Raw genomic sequence first — 18,207 nt, forward strand, 5'->3', positions numbered from 1 at the left:
GCTGGGCTTGCAGGTTGGGTCTTTGCTGAGAGACAGTAAGCTTTACAATCGATCTATACTATGTCTTTTCTTCCCCCCAGACCCCGTTATTTGAACATTTTCATATTGTTTCTATGTTTGGTAATGGAATTTCTGAATAATACATTTAAATTATTTTTGTCTGTATGTTTTTGCTCCATAGATATTTTAATTGTCTTGTTCTTATCCATACATATCTTCAGAACTGGAGTTCTTGACGGGAAACTTTTCCTGATAACTATTGGTCGATCTGTTAATGACCCTCTCAAATGCTGAATGACATAATGAAACTATTCAGGAGTCATTTAACTCTTCCTGTTTAAATCACTGGGTTTTCCTACCTGTCACATTATATAGGCACAAATACTACCATATCGATTAATGCTATTAACATCAGACATATCTCAGGATAGGCAGTTTTACCTGCTGATATAGAATCTTAATACATGCAACTTATAAGGTAGAAATAAATTTCCTTTCAACATTAAATTTTGCAGTAAAAATGTAAGCTAAGAATTAGTATTTTTGTTTTACAGACTAAAAAAATTGAAGAAACAGATTCACGGAAGAGAAAAATATACTTTAAATATTAATATTTCTTTTTTTATTGTAAACAAATGGGATACATGTTGTTTCTCTGTACATGGCGTAAAGGCATACCATTTGTGTAATCATAAATTTACATAGGGTAATGTTGTTTGATTCATTCTGTTATTTTTTCCCTTCCCCCCACCCCTACCACCCCTCTTTGCCCTCTATACAGTCCTTCCTTCCTCCATTCTTGTCCCCCTCCCTAACCCTAACACTAACCCGTCCCTCCCCCCATTATGTGTCCTCATCCACTTATTAGCGATATCATTTGACCTTTGGTTTTTTGAGATTGGCTTATCTCACTTAGCATGATATTCTCCAATTTCATCCATTTGCCTGCAAATGCCATAATTTTATCATTCTTTATGGCTGAGTAATTTCCATTGTATATATATATACCACAGTTTCTTTATCCATTCATCAATTGAAGGACATCTAGGTTGGTTCCACAATATGGCTGTTGTGAATTGAGCAGCTATGAACATTGATGTGGCTGTATCTCTGTAGTATGCTGATTTTAAGTCCTTTGGGGATAGGCCAAGGAGTAGGATAGCTGGGTCAAATGGTGGTTCCATTCCAAGTTTTCTAAGGAATCTCCACACTGCTTTCCAGAGTGACTGCACTAATTTGCATCCCCACTAGCAATGGGAATGAGTGTACCTTTCTCCCCACAACCTCGCCAACACCTGTTGTTGCTTGTATTCTTGAAAATTGCCATTCTAATTGGGGTGAGATGGAATCTTAGGGTGGTTTTGATTTGTATTTCTCTTATTACTCAAGATGGTGAACATTTTTTCATATATCTGTTGATTGCTTGTAGATCTTCTTCTGTGAAGTGTCTATTCATTTCCTTAGCCCATTTGTCAACTGGATTATTTGCCTTCTTGATGTAGAGTTTTTTGAGTTCTTTATAGATTCTGGAGATTAGTGCTCTATCGGAAGTATGATTGGCAAAGATTTTCTCCCACTCTGTGGGCTCTTTCTTCGCATTGCTGATAGTTTCCTTTGCTGAGAGAAAGCTTTTTATTTTGAATCTATCCCAGTTATTGATTCTTGCTTTTATTTCTTGTGCTATGGGAGTCCTGTTGAGGAAGACTGGTCCTAAGCCGACATGTTGAAGATCTGGACCTACTTTCTCTTCTATAATCTGCAGGGTCTCTGGTCTGATTCCGAGGTCCTTAATCCATTTTGAGTTTAGTTTTGTGCATGTGAGAGATATGGGTTTAGTTCCATTCTGTTGCGAAATATGGATTTCCAATTCTCCCAGCACCATTTGTTGAAGAGGCTATCTTTTCTCCATTGCATATTTTTGGCCCCTTTGTCTAGTATGAGAAAATTGTATTTATTTGGGTTTGTGTCCGTGTCCTCTATTCTGTACCATTGATCTAACTGTCTATTTTGGTACCAATACCATGTAGTTTTTCTTACTCTTGCTTTGTAGTATAGTTAGTTGAAGGTCTGCTATTGCAATACCCCCTGCTTCACTCTTCCTGCTAAGGATTGCTTTAGCTATTCTGGGTTTCTTATTCTTCCAGATGAATTTCATAATTGCTTGCTCTATTTCTGTAAGGTACACCATTGGGATTTTAATTGGAATTGCATTGAATTTGTATAGCACTTTTGGTAGTATGGCCATTTTGACAATATTAATTCTTCCTATCCAAGAACATGGGAGATCTTTCCATCTTCTAAGGTTTTCTTTAATTTCTTTCTTTAGTGTACTGTAGTTCTCATTGTAGAGATCTTTCACCTCTTTTGTGAGATTGATTCCCAAGTATTTTATTTTTTTCGAGGCTATTGTGAATGGGGTAGTTTTCCTGATTATTCTTTCCAAAGATTCATCACTTATGTATCAAAATGCATTAGATTTATGTGCATTGATCTTATATCCCACTACATTACTGAATTCACCTATGAGTTCTAAAAGTTTTCTGGTGGAGTTTCCTGGTTCCTCTAAGTATGTAATCATATCCTCAGCAAATAGGGATAGTTTGAGTTCTTCTTTTCCTATTTGTATCCCTTTAATTTCTTTGGTTTGTCTAATTGCTCTGGCTAGAGTTTCAAGGACGATATTGAATAGATGTGGTGAAAGAGGGCATCCCTGCCTTGTTCCAGTTTTTAGGGGGAATGCTTTCAGTTTTTCACCATTTAGAATGATATTAGCCATGGGCTTAGCATAAATGGCCTTTACAATGTTAAGGAATGTTCCCACTGTATGCACAATGGATAATTTGTGGTGTGCTGGAGCTGGCTTGTATGAACTGTTGAGAGCCATTTTTATCATCTCTTACAAGTTGTCCTTTATTAGCATTTTGAGGATATCTTGAAATAGGTACCTTGTAACATTATTCACATGACAGATATTGCCAAAGGTGGCCTTTTCTTTTCACAAAAGTGATCATTTAAATTTTACTAGCATCCCAGTATATCGAAGGTGTGTTATGGTGAATGTTAAGAACAATAGTTATGTGGCAGATATCAAGATATCAATAAAAGCTAAGGAGAGAGTGGGGTAAAAATTGAAAAAAAAAAAAAAAAAGAACAGCAATTAGGTACAATGTTATCCAAATGAAGAATTTATAAAATTATTAATTAATTTTCTATATTTAGGAACATTAGAAGGAGTCAAAACGGAGGTAAGTTTATAAGTTAGCTCTAACTTAATAACCAATGACCTATGAATATGCTAAATACTCTTATTATAGCTATGATCTTTGTAGGTGCTATATTGTATTCTCCTATGTTCAGAAGACAGTTTATGTTAAGACCAACATGTACTTTGATGGTAGAACAGTAGTGTCCTTAGAACAGTCTAGAGAGGCTGTGGTGTGAGTCCCAACAAGGCCATGCACTTTATAAACACATGAAAATCTACATATGGATTTGAAATTATGTGCACATTTCTGTCATTGAATATTCAGGACTCAGATTTTCACAGACATCGATTTTTCTTTGCTTATGGTAATGCCTTAACACTGGAAAACTCTAAATGGTGTGCCTTATGTGCTCAAAATAGGAAGACTTGTGAATTTTGCTACTGCCAATATGGACAATAGAAACTGCTGGGGAGTAGAATATGATTAAAATAAAGGTCTGAATATTGGTGAGGGTTGGATGTGTTCCAAGTTTTTCCCTATGAACAGTCAATTATATTTCACAATAAGTGAAATAGCATATTCCTTTGTATGGATTTAAATTTCCTTAGAATGCCATTTGTTTTTACCTGATGAACTTCCTTTAATGTTTCCTATAATAAAGTTTTTCTAGATGTCAATTCTTTCTGCTTTTGGATGTGTGAATACTGATTTATGTTTTGTTGCCCATGGAGGAATCTGTTTTCTCTGTTCTTCTGTACCTAATGTGGTATTCTGGGTTTTTTTGTTTGTTTGTTTGTTTTCCTTTTGGTCAGCTTTTAAGGTTTTTAGCACAAATTTTAAGCCATTTAAACACAATAAGCCTAGGTGCAGTTTTCCTTGCCTTTCTAGGGCTTAATGTCAATGTTGGTCTAGATTTCTTCAAGTTGGCTAATGCTTTTATCTATAAGTGCACTTTTTTCCTGTCTCACATGCTTTCTCTCTCTCTCTCTCTCTCTCTTTCTCTCTTCTCAGAAGTTCCAATAATTTGTACAGTGATCTACTAAAAGTTGTACCAAATCTCACTAAAGAGTATCTCTTGGCTGTTGGTTCCATCCCATGAAATTCCCATCCACAGACATAACCGTCTTTATCTCTAGATGTTTGTATTAGATATTTTTTTACTTCAGTGCCTCTTCTTAAATATGATTAGTCTTCCTTTGATTTCCTTGACTCTTTGTATATAGCTACAATCATTTTTTTAATTACCTTTTCAATAAATATACCATCTATTTCATTCTTCAATTGCTATTATTGTAGATTTTATTTACTCTTCTTTATGTATTTTTGTACTTCATTTTATTCATGATAATTTTCAAGTAAGCATTAGATATTGTGAATTTTTGGGTAACTTGAGTGCTGACTACTTTTTATTCTTAAATTTATTTTATGCATTCACTTTAATCTAATATTCAGTTAATATATTTGAACAAGACACTTTTGGAGTTTATTTTAAGCTTTATTAGGCAAAGCCAGACTAACATTTACTACAAAGTTTTCCAGTTTTGATACAAAATCATTACTAGTATTCTACCTGATCCTGTCCTACCCCCACCATACCTCCTGTTCTCTTTCTCTGTCTTTCTCTGCAGGTAGAAACAGCAAGTCTTCTTTTAATTTTGAGAAGAGTACCTTCTAATTCATAGAAATGTTCTTTCTTCAGCCTCAGGTAGTTTTCTCACAAGGATTTAGTGGTCAGTACTTAGAATAAAAATCAAATTGGCCCTCTCTGGGTCTACAGAGATTCATCTCTGTGTAGATCATTTCTCTCTCATACTCTGCCTTCTAAATTATACCAGCCTTGATTTACCTTGTCTTTCAGGCTCAGCTCCACAAGTGAAAAGTCCACTGATCTCTCTATGGACATGCTGTACTCTGCAGTATGTACTGGAGACAGTAACCTAGGGAAAACTTGGGTTCCCCTCATTGGATTTCCACCTTCTCCTTCATTGTCTTTTGCTGCCTGTTGCAGCAAAATCAGTACTTCACACATTTTGCCAGTTAACTTACACAAGAGCACACACTAGTCTGACTCAGTCACTTCCTTACTCACTTGTACATCACATGATACAAAAATCTCTATTACCCTTGCTCCATGATCTGGAATTTTATAGTTACATTAAAGTGACTGGTATAAATGAACTCAAATGATCAAAAATATGTGCTTTCTGGGTAAGTTGGTGTTACAGAAATCCAGATGTTTACCCTTGTATATCCTAACTCAGAAACTCATTTGTAAAAGAAAATGCATTTTTATGTAATGCTTTTCTCATTGATTATTATTTCTTATTAAGCAACTTAGTGGAACTATTTCCATTTATACAAGCATTATCTAACCATTAATGTGGAACATTTGACATGTGCTTAACGTGTTAATGAAGGTTATCACTGACAACATTTTCCAAGAGCTGGAAAACACAGAACACAGAAAACTGATTAGTCACCATGACAGAATGAACACTGGCGAATTACTTTTCTTTGCATATCATTGAAAAAAATCAATTAGATGAATGCATAGTGATAAATACTGTTTAAAGTAGAAAAACAAAGAAAAAGAGCTCAATTCTGCTAGTAACTGCTTCCTAATTTTTTCCCCTTTTGCTTGGCAATCTTGGGAAAAGGGACTTAGGAAAAAATGGAATAAAGGTCATCTTCAACTGTAAGAATTGCCCTTTTACTGCTTTTCAGAAGCCTAATGCTATCAAATTCAATACACAACGAAAAGGTACATCATTGGACTACTGTGATATTTTAGAAATAAAATTTGAAAATTGCCTTCCAACAATAAACCAAAATAGGGAGTATTTAATTGTGTCCTTCCCTTTCCTCTTACATACAATTTATTTTTAAGTGTTTCTAGTTTTGTGGTTGCTTGTAAAATGTCAAACCTAACATTCAATATTATTTTTGAGACCTATGAATGCCACATAGCAAGATATTGAATCTGTTTAAAAGCTCCTGATGCAAATTAATTTTATAATTGTGCATGTTTTTGAGGAACCCAAAATAATATTTTTTCACTTTTATTATGATATGTAATTATACAAAATGTTATTCAGGAACTAAATATATACTTATTCTTCAAGGAATAGTATTATAAGAAATTATACAGAATGGATTTTATTTGGCATTTTGAGTTAGAGTAGTATGTATATGAATATTTTTGGACAATTGACTTGGAGCTATTTGTGGAGTAGTAAGATCATTTGATCAAGGATACTGTGTTATTTCTGAATAATTAAAATTAAAGAAAATGATTAAAGAAACAAAACTACCATTTGCCTTCATGTGATTACAATAACAAGAAACCAAGATCTAACTTGGAGATAAGTAAATAAGCTTTTTCTTGACCGTATCTCACTTATCTTTAGTCTTCTCTTTTGATTTGATAAAAGTAACCTTTGGTTTTAAAGATTTCAACCCAATGTTGCTTTCCAGGAAACTCCCTACCTTTTTATGAATGATAGCTAAAGGACTCTCATTCATGCTATCTTGTGACATAGTCTTATAACATTATGTACACTTTCTCCATAATACTAGATATAGTCTGTATATCTATTTTTATAATTATTGGATATATGTCCAACTATTCACTAAGATGAATGTATCATAGAAGGAATGAATTTAGTTCTGTTAATCATTATCAAGTTCATTAACAAAAAAATGTCAAATGTGTAACAAGTACCTACTGAATGACTATATTAATTAATGCATGAAGTATCCAACACTTATATCTATTGTGAAATATCTGTGCCCAGGGATTAGACTCACCTTCTGATGTAAATATTATCTTTACTTGCTTCAGAAGACTAGTCCATTAAAAGCATGAGCATAGGTAAGTTTTAAAACTATATTTGTCCTTAAAGAAGCATTCATATTCAATGCTTAACTTCCATTGATTTCATTAGTTGGTCACTTAGCAACACTTCAGTTATTTCTAACCCATATTATATTTCATAATATACATTTTCTCTCAGATAAATTCATTGTATTGTATTCAGATTATTCAATCATTTCATAATCATTTGTTAGGTGCCCACAGTGTGCCAAACACTGGGCTATTTGTTGGCAAAATTCAAACAAACAGTAAGAGATAACTATTTTTTTTTTCACAAAATTAGAAGAGAAACCTGGCAATTATTAGATTATAATATGATAAGCATTATTGTAGTAATAGTTACAGGATGTTATAAAAGAAAAATAATAGCATTTATATCAGAAAAAACATGTCAGGGAAATCTTACTAATGAGGAGATACAATAAACAGCCAGCACCTACACAAGAGAATAGCCTTCTCCAGTAAAAAAGGATAATAATAAAAATGGATATCAGTCAAGATTATTAAAAATGGTGAACAGAAATGTAAAAGTAATCTTTTTAAGTGGAAGAATACGGATTTGAGTGAGAAGAACTGCGAAAGTTTAATAGATTTACTAGTGAAATACAACTAGGAAACTAGGCAACCATTATTGGTTATCACTTAAGCATAATAATGATTTAGCATTAGAAATGTATAGTAGCCAGGTTCATGTTATATTTCTTTAATGACTTTAGGCAACTGCTATAAAAAATCAAAGGAAAAAATAAATAAAATAAATGGCCACATTCATTTAAATTTTAAATCAAATGATCAACATAAGGCAATAACCATGAACAAAGGGTATTCTGAACTCAAGAAATAACACCAAAAGGCAGCTGCCACCTTGGTGTCTGAGCAATCACTATGACCTATGTATATTGGTCCCCTTATTCACATTTCCCATGATTACAATAAAGGTCCTGTTCAAATCATATTTTTTCTCCCTTAAAATATGCAGTGAGGTGCCTGCCTGCCCACCCCCTGTACAGACTGATGCCTCCCCCACAGACTGACACCAGGGACCATGCTTGCTGCCCCTGCACCAACCTGGCACACCTGCAATGTGGCTACTCCGCTTCTCTGGAGGCTGGTGCAGACATTTTACATTATTCCTGAGGGTGTGGCCACCATGATTGGAGGGGCAGCTCCTTTTCTGAGACACCTACAGGAGACTGGAGACCGTTTGACAGGTACCACACTAGCATCAAGATACTGAGGAGTGGGATGTTTGAGTGGTGGATGACTGTGAACCATAGATTTTTGTTGTTGTTTTAATTTTTAATTTTTTATTTCTTCTTTTTTTTTCTTCACTCTATTTTCCTTTTATTTGCTATTCCCTTGGAGTCTCTTTCTCCCTTTTCTAATGCTAAAGACCAACTTCTTTTGACCCTACTTACTCTTCCCTTGATCAGGTACCACTATTTACTCACTTACATCTTACAACCCTCCCCATCCTCTTTGTCCACCACTAGAAATACTGTAGAAAATAATTGAACTCATCCTGTTTATTACAATAATGTTAAAGTCTTCATAGGAGCTATCTGGTTTAGGGCTGCATACTTGTTTTTATAGGGTGCTGCAAATGTTGATCTCCCCCTCAAAGGAGAGGTAATGGAAACCTGCTGGATCACAATAAGCCTACAGGGGGGAAGCTGCAGTACTTCAGATCTTCGCTGCTAGAGGGGAATATACAAAAACAATATGAAAAGAACAGGAGAAGAAAATGTCCCTAACAAACCCAGATGTTATTTTGATGGAATCCAAAGACAGCATGAAAGTAGAAATGACAGAAAAAGAGGTTAGAATCTGCATAATTAAAATGATCCCTGAAGCAAAAGATGAGAGAAGAGAGCAAATGCAGGCTATGCACCATCACTCCAATAAATAGTTAAAAGAGCAAATCCAGGAAACAAAAGAGCATTTCAATAAAAAGATGGAGATTCTGAAAAAAAAAAAAAACAGACAAGAATACTTCAGATGAAAGAAACAATAAGTCAAATTAAAAACTCAATAGAAAGAATCAACAACAGAAAAGATCTCGTGGAAGACAGAATCTCAGACAATGAAGACAAAATATTTAATCTTCAAAATAAAGTCGACCAAACTGAGACAATGGTAAGAAATCATGAGCAGAACCTCCAGGAATTATGGAACATAATGAAAAGACCAAATTTAAGAACTACTGGGATTGAGAAAGGCACAGAGATACAAACCAAAGGAATGAACAACCTGCTCAATAAAATAATACCAGAAAATTTCCCAAACCTGAAAAATGAAATGGAAAGTCAAATATAAGAGGCTTACAGAACACCAAATGCACAAAATTACAACATATCTGCACCAAGGCACATTATAATAAAAATAACTCACAATACAAAAATAAAGATGGGATTTTAAAGACTGCGAGAAAAAAGCACCAGACTACTTGTAAGGGGAAACCAATATGAAAATTGGCATATTTATCAGCCCAGACTATAAAAACTAGAAGGGCCTGGAACGATATAATTCAAAGTCTGAAAGAACGTGGATACTAATCAAGAATCCTATACCCAGCAAAACTAACCTTCAGATTTGATGATGAAATAAAATCTTTCCATGATAATCAAAAGTTAAAAGAATTTACAAATAGAAAGCATTCACTACAGAACATTCTCAGCAAAATATTTCATGAAGAGAAAGTGAAAAACAACAATGCAATTCAATAAAGGAAGGAACTATCCTGAAGGAAAAGCCAATCAAAGGAGAAACTACGTCAAGTTAAAAACCAAAAATAAGCCCAAATGACCAGGAATACAAATCGTATCCCAATAATAACCCTTAATGTTAATGGCCTAAACTCATTAATCAAAAGACATAGACTGGCACATTGGATTAGAAAGAAAGACCCAACAATATTCTGCCTTCAAGAGACTCATCTCATAGAAAAATACATCCACAGACTAAAGGTGAAAGGATGGGAGAAAAACATACCATGCACATGGATTCGCTAAAAAAGCAGGGGTTTCCATCCTCAGATAAAGTGGACTTCAAACCTAAGTTAGTCAGAAGGGATAAAGAATGATGTTTCATACTGCTCCAGGGAACCATAAACCAGTAAGACATAATGATTTTAAATATTTATGCCCCAAATAATGGAGCATCTATGTACATCAAACAAACCCTTCTCAATGTTAAGAATCAAATAAACCAAAACACAATAATAGTGAAAGACTTTAACTCATTGCTCTCACCAATGGATAGATCCTCCAAACAAAAACTGAACAGAGAAACTATAGAAATAAATAATACAATCAATGATAGAGGCTTAATGGACATATACAGATTATTTCATCCATCATCGTGTGACTATATATTCTTCTTAGCAGTTCATAGATCCTTCTCCAAAATAGACAATATGCTATGCCAGAAAGAAGCCATTAGAAATATAAAAATAGAAATACTACTTTGTATTCTATCAGAGCATAATGGAATATAATTAGAAATCAATGATGAAATACTACTCCTACATCTGGAGACTAAATAATATGCTACTGAATGATGCAATGATAACAGAAGATATCAGGGAAGACATAAAAAAATTCTTAGAGGTAAATGAGAACAACAACACAGCATATTGAAATCTCTGGGACACTCTGAAAGTAGTACTAAGAGAAAGGTTCATTGCATTGAGCTCATACATTAGAAAAATAAAGTCAACAACTAAATGACCTAACATTACACCTCAAAGTCCTAGAAAAAGAATAGATCAACAACAAAAATAGTAGAGGACAGGAAATAATTAAAATCAGAACTGTAATCAATGAATCTGAAACAAGAGAAACAATTCAAACAATTGACAAGACAAAAAGTTGGTTCTTTGAAAAAGTAAACAAAATTGATAAACCCTTTGCCACACTAATGAAGTGAAGAAGAGAGAAAACTCAAATTACTAGAATTTGAGATGAAAAAGGAAAGATCACGACAGACACCATTGAAATACACAACATGATTAGAAGCTACTTTGAAAATCTATACACCAACAAAATAGATATCAAAAACTTTGACAATTTTTTAGGGACATATGATCTTCCCAAACTGAATCAGGAAGACATACACAATTTAGACAGATCAATTTCAAGCACTGCAATAGAAGAAACCATCAAAAGGTTACCAACCAAGAAAAGTCCAGAACTAGATGGATTCTCAGCTGAATTCTACAAGACCTTAAAGAAGAACTAATACCAATACTCCTCAAGGTATTCCAGAAAATAGAAAAGGAGGGAACACTTCCAAATTCATTCTATGAAGCTAGTATCACCCTGATCCCAAAACCAGACAAAGATGCAACAAGGAAAGAAAACTTTAGACCAGTATCCCTGAAGAACATAGATGCAAAAATCCTTAACAAAATTCTGGCAAATTGCACACAAAAATGTATCAAAAAGGTAGTGCACTGTGATCAAGTGGGGTTCACCCCAGGGAAGTAAGTTTGATTCAACATCCAGAAATTAATAAATGTAATTCATCATATAAATAGACTTAAAGTTAAGAACCACATGATTATTTCAATAGATGCTGAGAAAGCATTTGATAAAACACAGCACCAGTTCATGCTCAAAATGCTAGAAAAAATAGGGATAGTAGGAACCTACCTCAACATTATAAAGGCTATCTAAGCTAAGCACACAGCCAACATCATTCTAAATGGAGAAAAACTGAAAGCATTCCCTCTAAAAACTGGAATGAGACAAGGATGCCCTCTTCCACCATTTCTATTCAGCATCTTCCTTGAAACACTAGCCATAGCAATTAGACAGACCAAAGAAATCAAAGGGATATGAATGGAAAAAGAGGAACTCAAGCTGTCAGTATTTGCTGATGACATGATTCTATATTTAGATGAACCAAAAAACTCGAGTAGAAAACTTCTAGAACTCATAAATGAATTCAGCAAAGTAGCAGGATATAAAATCAATATACATAAATCTAATGCACTTCTATTCATAAGTGATGAATCCTCTGAAAGAGAAATTAGGAAAGCCACTCCATTCACAATAGCTTCAACAAAAATACTTGGGAATCAATCTAACAAAAGAGTTGAAAGATGTCTAAAACAAAAACTACAGAACACTAAAGAAGAAATTGCAGAAAACATTAGAAGATGGAAAGATCGCCCATGTTCTTGGATAGGCAGAATTAATATTTTCAAAATGGCCATTCTGTCAAAGGTGATATACAGATTCAATGCAATTCCAAATAGAATCCCAATGACATTCCTCACAGAAATAGAAAAAGCAATCATGAACTTCATTTGGAAGAATAAGAGACCTCAAATAGCCAAAACCATCCTGAACAGGAAAAGTAAAATTGGAGGTATCACAATACTAGACCTAAACTAAACTCCAGAGCAATAGTAACAAAGACATCATGGTATTGACACCAAAATAGACAGGCAGATCAATGGTACAGAATAGAAGACACAGAGACAGACCCATATAAATAGAGTTACCTCATACTAGACAGAGGTGCCACAAAACTACAATGGAGAAAAGATAGCCTGTTCAACAAATGGTGCTGGGAAAACTGGAAAATCATAGGAAGTAAAATGAAATTAAACTTCTACCTCTCACCCTGCACGAAACTCAACTCAAAATGGATCAAGAACTTAGGAATTAGACCAGAGATTCTGCACCAAATAGAAAACAAACTAGGTCCAAATTTTCATGATGTTGGCTTAGGATCAGATTTCCTTAACAAGACTCCCAAAGCAGAAGAAATCAAAACAAGAATCAATCAATGGGATGGATTTAACTAAACGAATTTTTCTCGGCAAAGGATATAATCAAGAATGTGAAAAGAAAGCCTGAAGAGAGGTAGAAAATCTTTTCCACATGTACCTCAGACAGAGCACTACTATCCAAAATTTAAAAAGAACTTATAAAACTTTACACTAAAAGTACAAAGAACCCAATCAATATATGGGCCAAGGAACTGGACAGATACTTTACAGAAGAAGATATACAGATGATTAATAAATAAATGAAAAAGTGTTCAACATCTCTAGTAATTAGAGGAATGCAAATTAAAACAGCTCTAAGATTTTGTCTTACTCCAATTAGAATGGCTATTATGAAGAACGCAAACAATAATAGATGTTGGTGTAGATGTGGGGAAAACACACACTTTTACTTTGCCAGTGGAGTTGCAAATTGGTGCAGCCACTCTGGAAAGCAGTGTGGAGAATCCTCAGAAAACTTGGAATGGACCCAACTTTTGACCCAGTTATCCCACTCCTCGGTTTATACCCAAAGGACTTAAAATTAGCATACTGTAGTAACACTGCCACATCAATGTTTATAGCAACTCAATTCACAATAGCTAGATTGTAGAACCAACCTAGATGCCCTTCAACAGATGAATAGACAAAGAAACTGTGGTATATATACACAATGAAATATTATTAGCCATAAAGGAGAATGATATTATGGCATTTGCTGATAAATGTGGATGGAATTGGAGAATATCATGCTTAGTGAAATAAGTCAGTCCCATAAAATCAAAGGCCAAATATTTTCCATGATAACTGGTTGATGATATATAATGGGGGTGGGGAGATAGGGGTTGAGAGAAGAATAGAGGACCATTAGGTTATACAGAGGGAAACGAAAGGGGTATGTAAAATGGTGGAATGAGACAGACATCATTAGCCTATGTACTTGTATGATTACAAAAATGGTATGAATCTACATTGTGCACAAAAATAGAAACGAAATGATGTACCCCATTTGTGCATAGTGAATCAAAATGTAGTCTGTAATAATAAAAAATTAAAAAATAAAATTAAAAAAATATATAGACTTAGTTTCATCCAACACTTTTATCTTCAGAATTTTAACTTTCTTAAGTGAGAGGATGTATGTAAAGCCCTCAGCATGGAACCTAGGAATATAATGAAACCTCAAGAAATATGTTAATTTGTAGCAAGAAAAAATTGGTAAAAACTAAACAAAACCTTGCAATGTGAATTGTGATGGTCCCAATGCCTTCTTTCCTCCTCTGTCAGGTACTCCAAGAAGGTATGAATTACATGAGTCTCTTGGATACAAAGTTCATTAAGAGTGATAACTGAGCTGTTATGAAACCTTTAATTTATCAAGATGTCACCTTGATTCAGCAATACCACTGAACAACATAAATCTTTACAGTTTGCTTCACATATTGTGTATATATCTTCAAAGTTTCAGTGAGGCATACTTAAAAGATCCCTGTTTTTGAATACTTTAAATTAAGACTGCAGAAATAAATGAACTTATGACATGGCAGGATTACAAGATGTCTAGAAAGGAACAGTTACCATAAATAATTATTTCTTATGTTAACATTTATGTCCTTTCTCTAGAAGCAGAATAGATTCATCTTGAACCATAGCAGTGCGTGTGTGTTTTAGAGTCACATTTTTCTTCAGGCATTTCTTCCTCCAGTCACCCTACTTTTTTTCATTTGAAACAGTAATCTAGACTATAATTGATTATATTTAATTATTGATACTTTTTAAAGCATTTAAAAATATTGTACTAAAATGTCATGACAGAAGCAGGATTCTGAATTTGTCCACTACATTTTCAGCAACACCGTTGTTTTCATCTCAAGTGGATCTTTGAATCATCATGAAAATATTGCATGTTTAATTCCCACAAGGTAACCCCATTTTGTTTTTTAACTTCTATACAAATTATTTGATTTTCTTACTAAAAAATGGGCTTGAATGAGTTGGCTATACTCAAATTTCATGTCTCTAATGATAGTAAAATTCAAGATTAGGGAATGGTTCATTCTATCCCTTACTTAAAAAAAAACACATTTTTCCTCAATCAATATTTATTTTCTTATATCTATGTTAATATATCGCTATATATGAGGTAGTGATATATAAAGATAGATCACACACACACACCTACACACACACACACACACACACACACACACATATACACCTTTTTAGGTATGGGATTCTAAAAAGCACAAAACTGCCTTGGATCAACTAAGTACCAAGTGCAAAGAGACTTCTTTGAAGAATCTTGGAAATAGTAAATTAATTAAATGAAGTTCACAGACTCAGACAAAGATGTATAACAGATAAAAAATGATAGTTGAAAGTACCACAGGTGGTAACAGGCAGAAAATGCAACTTTAAAGAATAATTATCTAAAGGAATACCAAAGGGAGTATGATGGATGGAGTTATATATGCAAGAGCTTTCCAAAATGTCTTGATAAGACAGATACTACTATTACTACTTAGCAATAGAACCAGTATTCAAACCCATTCATTAGTTACTCAACAAATATTCATTGAGGAATGTTTATGCTGGACATTGTTCTTTTTGTGGAAACCTAGCCATTCCCTATCCTCATTTATTGTACATATTGATTTTTATTCCTAGAAATATGCTGCCACAATATGATTAGGTAAGGAGCATGGATAGCACTGTAAGTTTAAAAAGCACCAAGAATAAAGAAATACGTAAGCTTTTAAATATTACATTGCAGTTTTTCAAAGAAAAGTTTTATTTATTTATTTATTTTTTTACTTTTCACAAACCTTTAACAACATAACATACAAATGGGCTCTCATTTCTCATTTTCTACTAATAGTCTTCCTCCCTGCAGCTCCCACCTTCAGTGAGAGGAAGCTGAGGGTCTGGCGCAAAAGGCTTCTCATCGAAACAGTTCACCCCATAGTCCAGCGTGGGAAGGGAATAGAAGTGCACGTTCCTTTGAGGACACACGTCCAACAGGTAGGAGGCAGAGTGGTGAAGCCGCGGAGCTAGGTTGCGGAGGGGTGGGGTAACGGGTCTCTCCCAAAAGGTGGGAATCGGGAGTGGGGATCTGATCCGGCGCTGTGGTGTCCTATTAAACAGGGGCTGCTCCGGGACCACCAGAACAGGTTGGTGCAGACCAGGGGACTCCGTGTAGGGGCTTCTTCCTCTGGAGGCATAACCGTCGCCTTCAGAGGTGTCTGACCCCCACATCGAATCCGGAATGTCCACTTTAAAGTCAGGGTTGGTAGCAGCCTCCGGAGGGGCTATGGTTATAGCCGCATTCAAACCGCAACGCCGCCTATTGTTTATCCAATAGCGGTGTGGACAGTACGTGAAGCTGGCAGCCTTCATCACCTCTGCCCACTGCTGGGCACGCCTCTCCCGCCGCACCTTCTTCCTCCAATGGAGAAACACCATGCAGCAGATTGTTAGCACAGAACATAGCCCCATGCATCCAAAGTAGAGGAGGATCCAAGTGCCTGAAAGGCCAAAGTCCTCCTCCTGGGAATCCATGAGGGTGAGCGTTGTTACCAGGCCTATGGCTCTGGAAACAATGAACTCACCCACTAATCCGGACACCAGTGGGAGTCATCGGAAGGCCCCACCCCATTGTTACATAAAGAAGTTGTCACCGGGTTCTGAGCACTGGAAATTCCATTTTAATATGGCATATTCACTTTTCAAAGAACACAGTTTACCTAAAGGGGAAAAATCACTAGTGAATAAGATGATTCATGTCATTAAAACAAACATAAAATAAAATCAAAAAGCTTGAAGTCCATGGAAAGCTCTCTTATGGTATATTATTGAATGTTTTTAGGTGATAGCAACTTTGTTGAGTGTGTGTTGGATTAACTAAATAGTGTTTTTAATGCTCAATTCACATGTTGTTTTCACTAGAAAAAATAGATTTTATGACAGTATTTATCGAGTCACAAATTGCATTACCAAAAATGTAGTACTCTGAAACAGAATCTCAGTTATCATTTTATGTGACAAATTATAAGTGAGGTAACCGTCACTGTGACAGGTTGCTTGTTTTCAAAGTATTTTCTACTTATTTATTCATTGTATTGATGATATGAATTTCAATAAGAAATCAAAGGGTTACACAATAGTCCAGTACCTAAAACTCCCTGTGGATGTTGGCAAGATAGGTTTTCCTTTATCAGGAATACTAGGAAATTACTTTGAAGCATACCCTCAATGTGTGACGCCTATGTAAAATGTATGGTGGTCCATCTGTTTATGTATCTCTTGTTAATAGGTTTAGCTGAAATCCTTTAATATGACAGGTACACAAATAATTAGGAACACCTTCTTACTTGAAAACTTCCTTTGTATTGCCTTACCATTGAATATATATCACTATATTGATTCTTCTGTTTATCTCTGTTTTATTACAGAACTATTGAGTAGGAACTCTTTAAATGATTGATTACTTGACTGAAATGTTGTTGGCCCTCAAAGAGGCGGTGAAAATCTGTTTTAGGTAAAGAAGTCATGCATACTTAGATGCTGTGGATCAAGTTTCATCATCTAAAACAGTGCTACTCTAAGTCATTTCCAGGAACTGGGTCCAAGCAGCAAAATGCTGTTGCTGATTATGTAGGTACAAGTGCAGTAATGGAGAATAAGAATTGAAAACCACTCTCATGACATACAAGTGCAGTCACTCAACTTTCCTTTACATTCGGGTGTAGGTTTCTAGTCAAATGTGACAACTAAAGTGAATAAAAAGTCTGAGAATATGTACCAGTATTGTGTTTGTTATCACTAAAACTGTTTGTATAAAATTAGAGAGAAATTAATGAACGACTGAAATGTCGTTCTTGTAAATATAAGTGAGTCTCTAACATTGCAGGCAACTTCATTCGTTCTGTCCACTGATCTGATTGTTTGACAGACTAAGGAACTGGAAATTACATGAAGACCAACTTCACTTTTCAAGACAGTTTTAGATATTAAAAATATTTAGAAATGTATGGAGTTCATAAATATCCTGTACCCAGCTTCTCCTATCATTAATATCATGCACTGGGTTGGTACACTACTTGTAATAAATGAACCAATAGTCATTCGAAATTAATAACTAAAATCCTTGTTTTATTGAGAATTCTACATTTTTACCTAGTTTATTTTTATGGTTTAGGATCCCTTCCTGGGTAATATGTTATTTATAACTTTCATATCTTCTTAGTTTTGGCTGTGACAGTTTCTAAGATGTCCATCTTTTTTTCTTTCTCATAACGTGGATGTTTTTGAGGAGTTCTGCTCAGGAATTTTATAGAATATTCCTCTATTGA

General features: G+C 34.7%; 1 protein-coding gene and 1 pseudogene across 2 annotated transcripts in view; one reads left to right on the forward strand and one right to left on the reverse strand.

The window, feature by feature from the left end:
- Nucleotides 1–16,414, reverse strand: part of LOC306654100 (AP-1 complex-associated regulatory protein-like) — an 84,600-nt pseudogene extending 68,186 nt beyond the window's left edge. The window contains exon 1 of the transcript in view: nt 15,757–16,414. The product of the transcript in view is annotated as an AP-1 complex-associated regulatory protein-like (transcript). The remainder of the gene's footprint in view (nt 1–15,756) is intronic.
- The window catches only part of LOC306639399 (uncharacterized protein), an 829,262-nt gene that overhangs the window by 516,788 nt on the left and 294,267 nt on the right, over nt 1–18,207 (forward strand). The window lies entirely within an intron of this gene.

This window comes from Sciurus vulgaris (genome assembly GCF_902686455.1).
Source record: "Sciurus vulgaris genome assembly, chromosome: 1".
Classification (NCBI taxonomy): domain Eukaryota; kingdom Metazoa; phylum Chordata; class Mammalia; order Rodentia; family Sciuridae; genus Sciurus; species Sciurus vulgaris.